Raw genomic sequence first — 17,846 nt, 5'->3', positions numbered from 1 at the left:
GTTTTTTTTTCATATTGTTGTATTGTCATCGGGTTCTGAACTATGTTCCAAGTTTCAAGCTTGTAGCTTGTCGGGAAGTTACTTAAATTTTAATTACAAAATTCGTTCACAACGGCCTGTCAAGTCAAGCTAAATAAAACCGTTTAATAATACCCCTAGAATGTTGACATTTGACGCGTAGACTGATATTGAGACTCTTGATAAAAATTTGGAACAACCCACTTGTGATAAAATCAATTTTACAAATATTATTAATCATACATCAAAAGTCGTTAAACCTATCGTAACAAAATTCGGCAGAGAGGTTGCCTTTACTATAAGGAATGATTTGAAGAAAAATTAACGAAATCGGTTAAGGACCACGCCCACTTTTATATAAAAGATTTTTAAAAGGGTCATGGACGAATAAAATAAGCTATATCTTTACAAAAAAAGAGCTTTATATCAATGGTATTTCATTTTCCAAGTGGATTTATAACAATAAATAGGAAAAAATTCAAATTTTTAAAAATGGGCGTGGCACAGCCCCATTTATGACTAAGCAATTTTCTATGTTTCGGGAGCCATAACTCGAAGAAAAATTAGTTCAGAATAGAACCATATGTTTATGTATTATTGCGCAGCCTTGTAACACCATTAAGCACACAAACCAAACAACAGCAGCATTTCAAGTGTACAGCTGGGTATGTTATGTTCGGTTTCACCGGAACTTAGAATTCCTTACTTCTTTACATATATAAATATGAATTTGTGTGCGTTAGTACGTTCAAAGCTGAAAAACGGCTATACCGATTTTGATAATTTTTTCTCTGTTATTTTCGATCTGATTCAGCGATCGTTTGCGGCAAAAATTTTATTTAAAAAAATTTCAATTAAAAAATATTTTGGCTAATACTCAATAACTGGATTGGTTATCATGATAGATACCTGAAGCGGTTTTTGGGCAGGGTCGAAATAGCTATAATATCAGCGAGTATGTTTAATTCCTTTCAGTTTTTCCATCATAATAAAATTACAATAATTTAATACCCCCAGCGGGTTAGGGTGTTAGAATATACCCGCGGTAGGTATGCCTGTCGTAAGAGGCGACTAAAATACCATATAGATTCAATAAATTAATAGACGATTGAGTCAAAGATCATAACCAACCTTGAGTTCAGGTGACGGTTGCTGCTAAACCAAATCAACAACACAAGAAGTCTTGTGCACAGAATACCACATAGAATCAGAGTGATTCAGCTCTACTGCATAAAGCAAATAAAATGAAATAAAAATAACAAAAACAAGTAAGGAAGGCTAAGTGCAGGTGTAACCGAACATTACATACCCAGCTGAGAGCTTTGGAGACAAAATTGTCTTTTTCATGGATACATACAAATGGTAATACTAAAAAGTGGAGCAACTTACCTTTGCTATCTTTCTTCAGCTATTAATTCGTTTTATTTGAATATTTTTTTTAATATGAAAATTTGTTAGATTTGAACGCATTTCTTTATCATTTTTTTTAATTACCTCTGAAATATTTTCGAAACGCTCTTAATTATTTTCTTTATTCTTAATTAATTTCGTTCATTTTAAATAGCGATTTGAGATGACATGGCTTAATGAATTTCTTTTCCTATAATAATTTTGATATATGGAATTCTAAATGTTATGCGAAGAAAATTAATATACTATGTGAGATCTGCTCATCTGAGTACAATTATAGCTGCGTTGGTTTCGTAGGGTTTCGTAGATGGTTTATAAGTGGTTTTTAACTCCATATCACATACGTTTGGGAAATATCGTGTAACGAAGCTTTTTCGTGCCCCGTTGCTTCTTTGATATTTGCTGGGGTATACTCGCCGTGCCCAGGGTTCGTTTACAATAAATTTGTATTAAAGGGGCACCTTGCAAATCGATTTAATATAAAAACTTCACTTTCTTTATTGGTTCTAAATTCTATAATATAAAATAAAACGTGTTCGTATACTTCATTTTCAATTTCACTTCGATTATCTTGCGGTATCCTTGATTGCGGTGGCGGGCCTTAGCGGTCCGGCCGTATTCCGTTAGCTGGGTCCCGTTAGTATGGGGCGTCGGTGCCTTGGCGCGCCTTATGACGGCGTCTCTCTCTGCTGCGGTACTCTGCCGCGCCTTACGTCGGCGTCTACTTGTATTGCTGAGGCGATGCTCTGTCGCCGTGTTCCGTTAGACGGATCCCGTTAGTATGTGGCGTCGGTGCCTTGACGCGCCTTACGTCGGCGTTTACTTGTATTACTCTGCTGCGCCTTGTGTCGGCGTCTATTTGTATTGCTGGTTGCTGGGTGATTCTCTGCCACGCCTTGCGCCGGCGTCTACTCGTATTTGCTGGGCGATACTCTGTCGCCGTGTTCCGTTAGACGGATCCCGTTAGTATGTGGCGTCGGTGCCTTGACGCGCCTTACGTCGGCGTTCACTTGTATTACTCTGCTGCGCCTTTCGTCGGCGTCTATTTGTATTGCTGGTTGCTGGGTGATTCTCTGCCACGCCTTGCGTTGGCGTCTACTCGTATTTGCTGGGCGATACTCTGTCGCGCCCTACGTCGGCGTTTACTTGTATTGCTGAGGCGATGCTCTGTCGCGCCCTACGTCGGCGCTTACTTGTATTACTCTGTCGGTGTACCTCTGTTGCGCTCTGCCGCCGCGCTTGGCGCTGGCTTAGCCTGGCTGCGCTATGCGTCGCCGCGTTGACGTGACCTCTGTCGGCGTACCTCTGTTGCCGCGGTTCGCGCTGGCTTACCCTGGTTACGTTGTGCGTCAGCGGACCTCTGCTGCGCTTTGCTGCCGCGCTCTGCGCTGGTTTACGTGCGTTGCCGCTCTGTTGCGGCCTCTGCCGGCGTACTTCTACTGACGGAGGTGAGCGGGTGTCACCTGTCACGGTTGCGCGTTACTGTGGCGGGGCCTTTGGTCTTTGGGGGTGATGCGTAGAGAAGGTCAACCGCAATCACCATTCCACGACTCGCTCCTATGAAGTGGATTCCTATTGCATAGAGAAGGTCAACTGCAATAGGGATATACTTCGCTAGTAGCTCTGGTCACGAGCACAGCTCCGTGCTGACTGACTGCTGGTTTACGTGCGTTGCTGCTCTATTGCGGCCTCTGCCGGCGTACTTCTACTGACGGAGGTGAGCGGTTGTCACCTGTCACGGTTGCGCGTTACTGTGGCGGGGTCTTTGGTCTTTGGGGGTGATGCGTAGAGAAGGTCAACCGCAATCACCATTCCACGACTCGCTCCTATGAAGTGGATTCCTATTGCATAGAGAAGGTCAACTGCAATAGGGATATACTTCGCTAGTAGCTCTGGTCACGACCGCAGCTCCGTGCTGACTGACTGCTGGTTTACGTGCGTTGCCGCTCTGTTGCGGCCTCTGACGGCGTACTCCTACAGACGGAGGTGAGCGGGTGTCACCTGTCGCGGTTGCACGTTACTGTGGCGGGACTTTTGGTCTTTGGGGGTGATGCGTAGAGAAGGTCAACCGCAATCACCGTTCCACGACTCGCTCCTAGGAAGTGGATTCCTATTGCATAGAGAAGGTCAACTGCAATAGGGATATACTTCGCTAGTAGCTCTGGTCACGACCACAGCTCCGTGTGACTGACTCCTGTGCTGCTGTGTCGCTCCTTTTATCGCTTTGTTTGGTGTTGCTGGCTCAAATGGTTGCGCTGCCATGGTTGCTGTTCGATGTTGCGAACGCTCGTTGCGTTGCTGAGATTTGTTAGTTTGTTGTGTTGGCATTAAAGTGTTGTGCTTGCCCGTTGTGTTGCTGAGACTTGTTGGTTGGTCTGCTGCTATAGCCTTTTTGTTGTGTTAATGCTGTATTGCACTTGTGGGTGGTCTGTTGCTATAGCCTTTTGTGACTGGCTGTTGTGTTAGTGTTGTATCGAATATGATGTATGCTGTATTGAACTTGTTGGTTGGTCTGTTGCTATAGCCTTTTGTGACTGGCTGTTGTGTTAGTGCTGTATCGAATATGATCAAATGAAAGGTATTAACGAGTATTTTAAAAGGGAGTGGGCCTTAGTTCTATAGGTGAGCGCCTTTTCGAGATGTCGCCATAAAGGTGGGCCAGGGGTGATTCTAGAATGTGTTTGTATGATATGGGTTGTATGACGCAAACGTCATTATAGCTGTGAAGTTGCATTTTATTTTGCTGTGTTTATTTTGCGAGTTTTAAATTATAATACCTTAATTGTAATACTAGTTTTTGACAAAAATAAGTGTGAAAACCTAGAGTTCATTTTACTACAAATGGTTTGCTTTGAAAAGTTCAAATTTGGGAATTTTAAAATTTTTAATAAATTTTTTATTATTCATTTTGTGTTTGCCGAGTCATTGTGCATTTGTGTTTTTGTTGCAATTTTGATTGGCATCTTTTCACCTTGCAATTGTTTTTGTGCGTACTCTTTGTTTTTCTCGCTATTTACCATTTACTGTCTTCGCAGCTTTTTGCGTCACTTTTTAAGTGTCAAATGACAGTGACTCTAAAACTGCTAGCTACCACTAAGCTCCCAAACTTTCAGAGTTGCTTTTATATATAACCTTCCTCATTCTCAGTGCTATTTCAACTGTTTTTTCTTTGTAATTTACAAACATATCTTTACCATTTCTATATTCTTATACTAGTATATTTTCATTATCTTTCTATAAAGAATGTCTTGCATTTTCAAAAACTGTCAGGTAAAAAGCGAATCCGAACGTTTTGTCTCTTGCAGGCTCGCCCCTGGAAAGTGCGCGGGACTGACGGCTAGAGTTGTTGACACTGTCAGTGATGGGGTGAAGGGAGTACTTTGGTCATGAATTAAATGCATATCAACTGAAATTGACCTATTTCAACTATTTAGAGAAACTCGAAATGCGTTTTATGAAATTGCTAAAGAGTTTTCCTTAATCACGGAAAAGTTCAATCAATACGAAAGCTTGTTCAAGCCTTTCAAGTGGTTGGATGAATTACCGCATTGTTTAAATAGAAATAAAGACAACCGCGATAATAGAGAAAAACGCTCTGAAGGTTCCCCTAACGCTTTGAATCTTAATCCTGATCAGAACATTAATCTTCCGCAAATGGAGCTCATAGACTTGGCTTCCCCTAATCCGCAAGCTGTGGTTCCATCCACTTCTGAGGCCGCGGAAAAAACCTTAGAGTCTCAAACTGTAACTTCGCAATCTATAACTTCTTATTCAGAAGCACCGGCTAAGAAGCTGGTTGTAGTCCCGCTCAAAAAACCGATTTTTGTATCTCGCTTTGACAAAGACACTTCCGTTGAGAATATCAAGTCTTATGTCACTTCGAAAATTAAGGCTGAAAGAAACATTTCTTCATTTAGAATTGATGTCTACTCAAAAGATTTTGATAAACTTTTGGAGAGCGCATTTTGGCCGCCAGAGGCTTTTGTTCGCGAATTTGCGCATAATACTATTGAGATTACTCAAAATGTAGCTAAAATTTCTCCTCAAAGCTCCGATCCAAAAAACTTAATTTAACATCTTGCTTAAGGATTTACTATGAAAACGTTAGACGCTTAAATACTAAATTAACTGACTTATATTTGAAAACCATTCACTGTAACTATAATATTATTGCTTTTACAGAGATATGGCTGAAACCCAATGTTTTAAATTCCGAAATTTTTTGCGGTGAGTACCAGACCTAGAGAAATGACCGCATAAATAGGACCAGAGGTGGTATCTTGCTAGCTGTACATTCTTCAATTCCATCTGAAGATGTTAATTTACCCGAAGTTGATTCCATTGAGTTTAAATGCATCCGAATCTTACTAGGCCGGGGTCATTACTTAGCCGTTTGTTATATTCCACCGTTTTCTGATCTATCAGTGTATATGCACCATATTTCACTGTTACAAACAATCAATTCGATGATAAAGCCCACGGACTCAATGATTGTATTAGGCGACTTTAACCTGCCACATATATCTTGGAATACCGTTGATCACAATATTGTCCCCGTATCATCCAAGATCCATAACAATGACTTTTTGGATGGAATTACAGATCTTTGCCTTAATCAGATCAACTTCTTTCCGAATAAGTATGGAAAATTCTTAGACTTAGCATTTGTTGACGACATATCTAAATTCTCTATAAATCGGTGTGAACTTCTTGTTTTGCCAGAAGGCGTTTACCATCCTTCTCTTTAGATAACTTACGAAATCATAAGCAACAAAGTCGGCTGCACTAACAAAACACGTGTCTCTACCAGGTGCTTTGATTTTTCCAAAACTAATTTTACAATGCGACCACCGTGGTGTGATGGTAGCGTGCTCCGCAAACCACACCGTATGCCCTGGGTTCACACCCCGGGTAAAGCAACATCAAAATTTTGGAAATAAGGTTTTTCAATTAGAAGAAAATTTTTCTAAGCGGGGTCGCCACTCGGCAGTGTTTGGCAAGCGCTCCGGGTGTATTTATGCCATGAAAAGCTCTCAGTGAAAACTCATCTGCCTTGCAGATGCCGTTCGGAGTCGACATAAAACATGTAGGTCCCGTCCGGCCAATTTGTAGGGAAAAGCAAGAGGAGCACGACGCAAATTGGAAGAGAAGCTCGGCCTTAGATCTCTTCGGAGGTTATCGCGCCTTACATTTATTTTTTTATTTAATTTTAACAATTTAAATAAAGAGCTTTCTGAGATAACGTGGCCTAGATATAAAGTGGATGTAGAGCAAAACGTTTTACATTTTAATAAAACCATATATACTTTATTTGAAAAACATGTGCCCAAACGCACATGCTCGTACATTGAACCAGTGCAAGTCTGGTTTACTAAAGAGCTAAAAGCTTTGAAAAATAAGAAATCACGTTTATTCAAATAGAAGAAATAGCATTTCCAGCGACAATCAAGAGATTGCAAACTTCTTCGCTCAATTCTTTCACTCTAATTAAGTACTCTGCTGTGGTTGATTCATCACCTACCTGCTTGCATTTACAACTCACGTCTTTAATGGGTTTAGAAACAATCATCATACCGACGGTACATACACTGGTTTCAGCAAAGCATTCGACAAAGTACGCCACTCATTACTTGTTTATAAACTCGAATTGCTTGGCTTTCAATCGGGCCTAACTCGCTGGATCTCCTCCTATCTTTGTGGTAGAACTCAGAGAGTCATTTTTAAAAACATTTGTTCGAATGTCATCGATGTTCCCTCCGGTGTGCCTCAGGACAGCCATCTCGGTCCTATTCTGTTTTTGCTCTTTATAAACGATATTTCCACAACTATAAAATATTCTAAAATTTTAATGTATGCCGACGACGTAAAACTTTTTAAGTCATACGCGTCGGTTGAAGCACGTTCTGTACTCCAGGCGGATTTAAATTGTTTAGTTACTTGGTGTAATGCGAATTTTATGCCGCTCAACATAGAAAAATGTAAATTCATGTGTTTTTCACGTGGGAACGTACAACCAGCTTCCTACACAATTAATGGCCAAACTCTGGAAAGCTTTGATGTTTTTGTCGACTTGGGAGTTACAATGAATTGCAAACTTAGTTTCAACCCTCATATTAATGACACAGTCAATAAAGCAAGAGGAGTTTTAGCATTTGTGAAAAGATGGGCAAAAGAGTTTAGTGATCCTTACATTACAAAAACCCTTTTTACATCATTGGTGAGGCCGATATTAGAATATGGATTGATAATTTGGAATCCGCGTTATCAAGTTCATGTGGATAGACTAGAATCAATTCAAAAACAGTTTTTACTTTTCGCCTTGAGAAATCTTCAATGGGACTCTCCACATAATCTTCCTACTTACACTAATCGGTTAAAACTAATAAATCTTCCTCCTTACACTAATCGGTCAAAACTAATAAATCTTCCCACCCTTGCAAGTCGTAGCGAAATGCTAGGTGTACTATTTATGGCTAGACTTTTAAATGAATCGATTTCAAGCCCATTTCTTTTGAACGAAGTAAGCTTGAATGTTCCATGCCGAGTTTCAAGTGTAGAAAGGTCCCTAACGCAATTAAAACAAAGAAGACTTCACTGCTTGAATTATGAATGTCGAATTGTCTTTATTCAAATAATTCAGCTTATTTATATTAGATTATTCTAAACATATTCTTACATATCTATTTACATTTAAGCTTACATACTTACATACATAACTACCTTAAACTTACATACATACTACTCGGCACAAAATATGTACCTACATATATGGGCTGCAAATTTATGGGAAATGCTAACCTTGCAAGTTGCAGGAATGCAAATTGCTGGGATTAAAATTCGTTTGGTTGTGTGTTGTACACGTCTGTTTATTAATGGCTGTGTCAGCATTAATTCTCAAATGCAGTTTTATGTGTTGATGAACATTTAGACTATTTTTGTAGCGGGTTAGAATATTAGACTGATTTAAATATTTTGGATTAAATTGAATTGTTGGCTGCTTACACTACATCTCCCTTTTTTTAGAATGCTTATGCATTTGGGGAATGCATGAGTATTCTATTTTTGTAAATTAATTCTACTTTTGTATTTTAATGTTTGTAGGTTGAACATTTTCTTATTCTACTAATTTAAGTCTATTTTTGTGTATTTTTATTAGCCTATTCTCTATGTTACTACTAAATTTTTGCTTATCCTCATTTCCTATTCTAGATGGGATTAAGGTGTCATAATTTTTATTATTAGTATTTTCTTCTTCATCAATTTCTTCTACCTTATAGGGGATTAATGTAGAATTATTGTTTTCATCGATGTTTACTACTCTAAAGGGCCCTTTATATCTATTATCTAACTTATGTCCTGATTCATTTTTTACGAACACTACATCTCCTAATTTTATTTCCTTATAGGGAATATTCTTATCATAACTAATCTTTTTTTTTTCTTTAGCATCTTTTACTAATTTAAAGGCTCTATCCTGTGCTATTTGTAACCTATATTTAATTTCTTTATCGAAAGCCTCATAATTGTACAATGGGCCTACCGTATTTTCTTGTAGAAATTCGTAAGTCTGGGGTTTTTTGCCAAAGATCAATTCGAATGGACTGAACTATGGACTGTAGATGGGGTAGTATTGTAACAGTATGCAAAATATTTGAGATATTTATCCCAGTCATCTTTGTTAATGGATAGGTATGAGCGCACATATTCATTGAAAGTTCTATGACTACGTTCAACCGTGCCTAAAGTTTGGTGGTGATACGGCGTAGATGTTTTGTGCTCAATATTGAGAAGTTTACATAGTTCTTCAAACAGGCTATTTTTATATTCAGATCCCATATCCGTTATTATTGTTTTCATACTTCCATAAATTAATATGAAATTCTCGAATATGGCTCTGGCTACTGTTTTTGCATGTTTGCTTTGTATAGGAATTGCTACTAAGTATTTAGTTAAATCACATATTAGAGTGACAGCGTATTCGTTTCCATTTAATGATCTTGATAAAGGTCCAATTGTATCTATTTGTACTGTTTCGAACGCCTTTGGTGGTGTTTCAGTTAAAATCATTGGTTCTTTTAAATTTTTATAAATTTTATTTTTATTGCAATTAACGCATTTCTTTATGTATCTTCTGATATCATTTTTCATATTTTTCCAGTAATATTTTTGTCTTATTTTATTAGTTGTACGATTGATTCCTGGGTGGCCACCATTAACAGGATCATCGTGATATTTTTGAAGAATCTTTTTAATTTTATCGTTTTCCGTCACATGCACAACCTCCGGAGTTAATGCAATAGTTAAATTTTTGAGAACTTTGGTACCTATTTCTTTAAATGTGTCTACCCGGGCATAATTATCTTTAAACCATTTGTCTCCTAAGGACAACTGTATTTTCTTAATTCCCAAATTGCCGGCTTTTTCCATAAGCATGGTAAAGAATTGGCCTAAGTCAATCTTCGCCTCAACAATTTGATTTATTTCACTACAAATTTTCTTTCCTTTTTTGAAATATAATTTCGGAGGATCGAAAACGAGCTGGACTAGTATTTTTACTTTATATTTATTAAGCGCTTCGTATATTATAGGGTTCTCTTTGTGACTTTTCTTCTCTTCATTTTTATGACTGTTATTACTGGAATTCTGCGTTTTCACTGTGAATTTTCTGCCATAGACATATGGTCTGAAATATACAATTGCCCAATGTATGGCCGCTAATTCTTTTTCGATCGTGGCTTTGTTTATTTCGCCTTTTGTAAATGATCTTGAGGCATAGGCAATGGGCAATTGTTTTCCCTCATATTCTTGGCTTAGCACAGCACCGCAAGCATAACCACTTGCGTCGGTTGTAATAAAGAACTCTTCATCAAAATTGGGGTATTGTAGGATATTTGGACTAACTATTTTTTAGGTAATTAAAAGATTTCTCGCAGTCATCTGTCCAATTGAAAATTACATTTTTCTTACTAAGTCTTGTTAGTATCCTGGCGTATTCCGCGAAATTTGGTATGAATCTTCTATAATAATTACAAAATGCGACAAATCTTTTTGCTTCATCGGCATTTTTGGGAGTTGGGTAGTTTTGGACAATTTTAAATTTGCTTGGGTCTGGTAAAATTCCAGTACTTGTGCATTTATGTCCAAGATAAGTGACTTCTTGGCTGAAAAATAGGCATTTGTCCGTATGTAATTTTAAATTATATTTCCTATATGTGGAGAATACATCCCGTAAATTTTTAATCATATGTTTTTCAGAGCATCCCAACACCACTAAATCGTCCATGTAAAAGAATGCTTGTGATGGTTTTAGACCTGCGAATGCCAATGTCATCATCCTCTGGAATGAGTTTGGCGCTACTTTGAGGCCATAAGGTAATCTCTTGAACCGATAAATACCGTTGTCTGCTGTAAAGGATGTTATATCTCTTGATTCTGGGTTGAGTTCTATTTGGTGAAATCATGACATTAAATCTATGCATGAGAAATATTTTGCTCTTCCAAATTGATCCAGAATATCATCTATTCTAGGCAAAGGGAATTTATCAGCCGTTAATTTTTTATTTATTTGTGTGAAATCGACCACTAATCTGTTGTACTCTGAGGTTGATGGTTCAATAATATCATCTTGAATTAGTTTATTTACTTGTTTATTTATTTCATTCTTATGTGCTTGGGGTAGTCTATAATTTTTAATGTATACGGGAGTGTTATCCTTCAGATGCATCTTTTGTTTGTAGAAGTTGTTGGTCATAATTGGTTCTGTTTCTAATGAGAATATATCAATAAATTCTGAGCATAATGTGTTGAGTGATTTACTAGCGAATGGTGGGAAATTTTTATTTAATCTTTCTAACTTTTCTTTACTATTATCTTTACATTGAGGTGTATTTTCAATTATTACATAATCCTCTAAACTTTCTGTTTTGATGTCATAACTATAGTGTTAACTACTTTGTACTCTTTACTTTAATTTTTAAAATAATTTTAATTGAGTTTTCGTGTTAACTTAAAATTTTGAATCACTTCAAAAAAAGAAAATTCTAATAAGTTGGAAAATATTTAAACTCAAAAATAAACAAAAATAAATTTTATATTACAAACCAAAATAAAAGTTTTTTTAAAATATCAACTTGAATGTTGATATAATAACCTTGAATGATTGCATGTTTATCTGTTGTATTTATGATTCTGATTAAAGCTTGATTTGAGTTTACTATAGTGTTGGCTACAAAAATGCCCTTAGTCAATTCTTGATGAGGCACTAATAGTTCCTTATTGTGACTATTGATATGAACCTGTCTAATTACTTCAGCTCTAGCGGGTATTGTAATGCTATTAATTGTTGGTTTATTTGTCATTTGTAAAACTATATCTTCTGGGTAGTCATATGGTCTTAATATTAGGCTGTCCCCAATCTTATTATAATCTAATATGCAATTATGTTTTTTAATGAAGTCGAGTCCCAAAATTCCATCACATGGGATTGGGAAATTGTCTTCTACTATGTGAAACTTATGTCGTATTAAAAGACTATCATCTGTTAGATCTGCTTTTACTGTTCCAAGTGTGCTTGTTATGCCTCGGCCTATACCTTTTAAATCTGTGATTTGTGAGTTATTTATTGTGACATTACTGTCAATTTGACCCTTCTTTATTATTGAGATATCCGCTCCTGTATCTATCAGGAACGTCGAAGTTGACTTATTTAGGGTAGTATTGGAAGATATGTAGCTGTTTAGATGCAAGTTGAATGTGCATACTTTATTACCGTTAGAATTTACTGTTGGGGTGGAGTTGGCTGGTTTTCCTGTTGGTTTATATTACGGAGGTTCCTTGTGTTACCCTGAGTGGATGATTTTTACTGACCTCCAAAATTACGTCTTTGGATATTATTATTTTGTCTATTATTATTGTTGTTGCTATATCTGTTAGTGTTACCGTAATATCTTCGGTTTTGGTTACTTCTATAATTATTATTTTGGTAGCTTCTTCGGAAGTTACCTGTTGTTGTTGTTGTTGTTGTAGCGATTAGGTTACTCCCCGAAGGCTTTGGGGAGTGTTATCGATGTGATAGTCCTTTGTCGGATACAGATCCGATACGCTCCGGTAACACAGCACCATTGATGTGCTGGCCCGACCATCTCGGGAACGATTTTTATGGCCACATTAAACCATCAGGCCATCCCTCCCTCCCCACCCCCAAGTTCCATGAGGAGCTTGGGGTCGCCAGAGCCTCGTCTGTTAGTGAAACGGGATTCGCCGCTCGAAGGTGAGGTTGACAATTGGGTTGGAGAAGCTATATATTGCGCTACACAACCCCTTGAATCACTCGGAAGTTACCTCGGTAATTACCTTGCGAGCGCGTCAAGGGTAACACTGTATTTGGGTTACCCGTGAGTTCAGTACAGCTATTCGTGAATTTTGAAATAGCCTCGTTCATAGATGTGAACGTTCCTGCCTGCATCATTACTCTTCTAGTTTACTCTTTCGTTAGCCGAGTTTTTACACATGGCTTTTACAGCTGATTGTGTGGCATATTTGGTTGCCATATCAGGTGCAAGTCCGTCTGATATGTAAGCACCTTCTAACGATTTTGTTAATTTTTCTATTTCTGCAGTATACTGGTTAGCTGTTTTACTGCGCTGTTGAATGTTTAGGAGTTTTGCTGTCAAAACCTCTACAGATTCACCTTTAATTGCTGAACCCAACTTTTGCCTTATTTCTAGTATTGAGTTTTCGGTGCTCAAAAGGTTTCTAGCTGTTCCCTTGAGCTTTGTTTTTATCATGGAGACTGCTATGGTTTCGTGAGTATCCTTAATTTGTTCTAGGATATCCAGTGCATCTAAGAAGCTATGTAAGTTCTCATGTTTACCATCAAACTCAGGCAGGATTGACGAAGCCGTTTTTAAGAATTCTACTGTGGTTTGAGCCATTTTGTCTTTTCTTGTTTGGTAGTTTGGCGTCTCTGTTAAACTTTCTTTTTGTTCCTGTTTTTCTTCTTCTTTTTGTTCTACTTTTGATTCTTCTTCTAAATCAGATGCTGACTCCAGAAGGAGTGTGTTATAGTCTATTTCTATTTCTTTCTTAAAACTCGTTGGTACTATGAAGTTAATATCATATCTTGCCAGTGAGGACACCAAATGCTGGAAAAAATTTGATATGCTTGGTCTTTTCGATTGCTGTCGAGTTTACCATTTAACTGTTGAATTATTTTTCCTATTTTGTTAAACGATTCAACTATCATTTTAAGATGCTTTACTACTGTTTCTGCCTTAATTTTTGTATTTTTATTAATACATTTGTAAGATTTTTCTCCTATCGTTTTTTCTTCTATGAGTAGTTTAACGATATCTTCCCATTTGCCCATTGGGGATGGCAGTTAAAATTTTGTTAAGCCTTATCTAAACCGTCTGCGCGGCTAGCATATCGCTTTTTTAGGAATTTATTATGGGTTAAATAGAGTTTCAGAAACAAACTTATGCAACTGACTACGCAAATTATTAGAAGCATGATTTTGATAGTATCTAGTGCTTCAGTATGGTTTACTATTTGGACTGAGTTTACAACGTTTGCCGTTGGTTTTTCTATTTTCGATTCTTGGCCTCCTATCGTAAAAAAATAATATGAAGACAAAAAAAATTTTTTTTTTGTGGTTTTTTTTCTTTTTTTTTTTTTTTTTAATTTTTCCAATATTTTAATCTGTTCTTCCCATAAATTTTACTTCCCATCTATATATCACTTCAGCTGCTGTTGCGAGTGGGTTCCTAACATTCCATATTGTTGGTTCCCCAGGCATCTCAATGACTTTTCAACCAAATCAGAGTTTTTTCCTCATCTACAATTTTAATTTCATTTTTACGGTCCTCAAGTGGGCTTTTTACATAAGTTTTAATCTTTCTTGGTCTTTCCATAATTTAAAATTAATAGTTTTACAAAATTATATATATTTTTTTTTTCAACACCCTAATATTTACATTGTTGGATTCGGTTTTTTTTGTTTGTAACTATTGTTTCTTAATTCCTTAATTTCTTTTTTTAGTTGAATTTTCTCTGCCTCATTAGTGCTTAAGTTTATTTTTTCATAGATCTTGGCTATTGATTTTCGTATGCCAAATTGCTCTCCTCCTCTTTTTCTTTTTAATTTGACCGGCTTTGGAACTTTAGGTTCCTCAATTTTTTGAATTTTGTTCCTCTTTCTATACTCTTCAATTGTTATTGGCTTATGGCCTTGGTTTATTTTCTCGGCTGTTTTCTTTTCACCTTCTAGGTAGTTTATAAAAAATTTGGTCAAACTGACTTTGATTTTGTATGTCCTCTTCTGGGAACATAATTCAATAAGCAGTAAAAAAATTTTTTTTTTTTTTACAGCAAAAATATAATTTTTGCTTGTCAATAGGCAGCCGCTAGGTTGCCCGAATATTTTTTTTTTTGTAAATAATGGTTAAAGAAATTACTTCATACTTAAGCTAGTGTATTTATTATACTTATAATTATCATGCTCCTTTTGTTTATCACCATTGAAAATGTGGTACGCTTCACGAGATCAGTGTCATTCTTGCTCTGGGGCTATGCTAATATCGTTCCAATTTTAATGTATTTTCCGTTGAAGTAATTGCCACAATATGCTAATATTCGTGTATTTTCCGTTGAAGTAATTGCCACAATATGCTAATCTTCGTGCATTTTCCGTTGACGTAATTGCCACAATATGCCAATCTTCGTGTATTTTCCGTTGACGTAATTGCCACAATATGCTAATCTTCGTGCATTTTCCGTTGACGTAATTGCCACAATATGCTAATCTTCGTGTATTTTCCGTTGAAGTAATTGCCTCAATTTTTATTATTGGTGCCCGACTTTAACACCTTCTCTTTTTTTTTTTTCTTTTTACAAGGCTTAGGCTGTAATCAGCCAGAAAAATCCTGCCGGCTATGACATTAGGCTGAAAAATCAGCCAGTAGCATCATAGGCAGGATCGCCATTAAAACAAAGAAGACTTCACTGCTTGAATTATGAATGTCGAATTGTCTTTATTCAAATAATTCAGCTTATTTATATTAGATTATTCTAAACATATTCTTACATATCTATTTACATTTAAGCTTACATACTTACATACATAACTACCTTAAACATACATACATACTACTCGGCACAAAATATGTACCTACATATATGAGCTGCAAATTTATGGGAAATGCTAACCTTGCAAGTTGCAGGAATGCAAATTGCTGGGATTCAAATTCGTTTGGTTGTGTGTTGTACACGTCTGTTTATTAATGGCTGTGTCAGCATTAAATCTCAAATGCATTTTTATGTGTTGATGAACATTTAGACTATTTTTGTAGCAGGTTAGAATATTAGACTGATTTAAATATTTTGGATTAAATTGAATTGTTGGCTGCTTACACTACACAAGGCATTATAAACCTATAATTCTTTAACAATGCAGAAGCAATTTCCAACTAAACGAACCTTTTCTATGTGTATGTGAAGCTTATAGTTCTCACTCGAGAATAATTGATGTTTCGAGATATCGCCATAAAAGTGGACGAGGGGTGATTCTATATTGTGTTTGTACGATATCGGTATCAAATTAAAGGTATTAAAGAGGGTTTTAAAAGGGAGTGGCCTTCAGTTGTATATGTGAATGCTTTTTCGAGATATCGACCAAAATGTGGACCAGGGTGATCCAGAACATCATCTGTCGGGTATCGCTAACTTATTTATATATGTAATACCAAGAAAAGTATTCCTGCCATGATTCCAAGGGCTTTTGATTTCGCCCTGCAGAACTTTTTCATTTTCTTCTACTTAATATGGTAGGTGTCACACCCATTTTACAAAGTTTTTTCCAAAGTTATATTTTGCGTCAAAAAAGCAATTCAATCACCGTGTTTCATTCCTTTTTTCGTATTTGGTATAGAATTATGGCATTTTTTCGAAATTTTCGATATCGAAAAAGTGGGCGTGGTCATAATCGGATTTCGCCCATTTTTATACCAAGATAAAGTGAGTTCAGATAAGTACGTGAACTAAGTTTAGTAAATTTGGAAGTTTTTTGACGACCTTTTTTATACTCAGAGTGCTTTGCACACAGAGTATATTAACTTTGATTGGATAACGGTTGGTTCTACAGGTATAAAGGAATCGAGATAGATATAGACTTTCATATATCAAAATCATCAGTATCGAAAGATAAATTGATTGAGCCATGTCCGTCCGTCCGTCTGTCCGTTAACACGATAACTTGAGTAAATATTAAGATATTTTCACCAAATTTGGTACACGAGCTTATATGGACCCAGAATATATTGTTATTGAAAATGAGCGAAATCGGATGATAACCACGCCCACTTTTTATATATATAACATTTTTGGAAAACACAAAAAACCTGATTATTAGTAAATAATACACCTAGAATGTTGAAATTTGACGTGTGCACTGATATTGAGACTTTTGATAAAAATTTTTAAAATTTTTTTAAATGGGCGTGGCACCGCCCACTTGTGATTAAATCAATTTTACAATAATTATTAATAATAAATCAAAAATCGTTAAACCTATCGTAACAAAATTCGGCAGAGAGGTTGCCTTTGCTATAAGGAATGCTTTGAAGAAAAATTAATGAAATCGGTTAAGGACCACGTCCACTTTTATATAAAAGATTTTTAAAAGGGTCGTGGATGAATAAAATAAGCCATATCTTTGCAAAAAAGAGGTTTACATCAATGGTATTTCATTTCCCAAGTGGATTTATAACAGTAAATAGGAAAAACTTCAAATTTAAAAAAATGGGCGTGGCATCACCCCTTTTATGACTAGGCAATTTTCTATGTTTCGGGAGCCATAACTCGAAGAAAAATTAACGGATCGTAATAAAATTTGGTACACAAATTTTCCCTATAGCAGGAAATATTTTTAGAAAAAATGGACGAGATCGGTTAAAGACCACGCCCACTTTTATATAAAAGTTTTTAAAAGGGTCGTAGATGAAAATAATAAGCTATATCTTAGCGAAAAAGAGCTTTGTATCAATAAAATTTTACTTTATAAATTGAGTTATAACATTAAATTGGAAAACATTAAAATTTTTGAAAATGTGTATGGCACCGCCCCTTTTATGACTACGCAATTTTCTATGTTTCGGGAGCCATAACTCGAAGAAAAATTAACATACCGTAAAGAAATTTTGTACACATATTTTCCTTATAGCAGAATATATTTCTAGTGAAAATGGACGGGATCCGTTAAAGAACACGGCAACTTATATATAAAACAAGTTTGAAAGGGTCGTAGACTAGAATAATAAGCCATAACTTAGCAAAAAATAGTTTTGAACCAATGATATCTCACTTATCAAGTTTTATTGTAAGAGCAAATGGGGAGACATTTTTTTTTAAACGGGCGGTGCCAC

The 17,846-nt window shown here is 36.3% G+C and overlaps 1 protein-coding gene and 1 pseudogene across 1 annotated transcript in view; one reads left to right on the top strand and one right to left on the bottom strand.

Moving 5' to 3' along the window:
• LOC137235148 (glutamate receptor ionotropic, kainate 1-like) overlaps positions 1–17,846 on the top strand; it is a 2,828,327-nt gene that overhangs the window by 2,154,215 nt on the left and 656,266 nt on the right. The window lies entirely within an intron of this gene.
• Positions 14,948–15,041, bottom strand: LOC137235599 (U6 spliceosomal RNA; annotated as a pseudogene).

The sequence above is a fragment of the Eurosta solidaginis genome, chromosome X (assembly GCF_040869045.1).
Source record: "Eurosta solidaginis isolate ZX-2024a chromosome X, ASM4086904v1, whole genome shotgun sequence".
NCBI lineage: Eukaryota > Metazoa > Arthropoda > Insecta > Diptera > Tephritidae > Eurosta > Eurosta solidaginis.
This window is presented reverse-complemented; position numbering and strand designations above follow the sequence as displayed.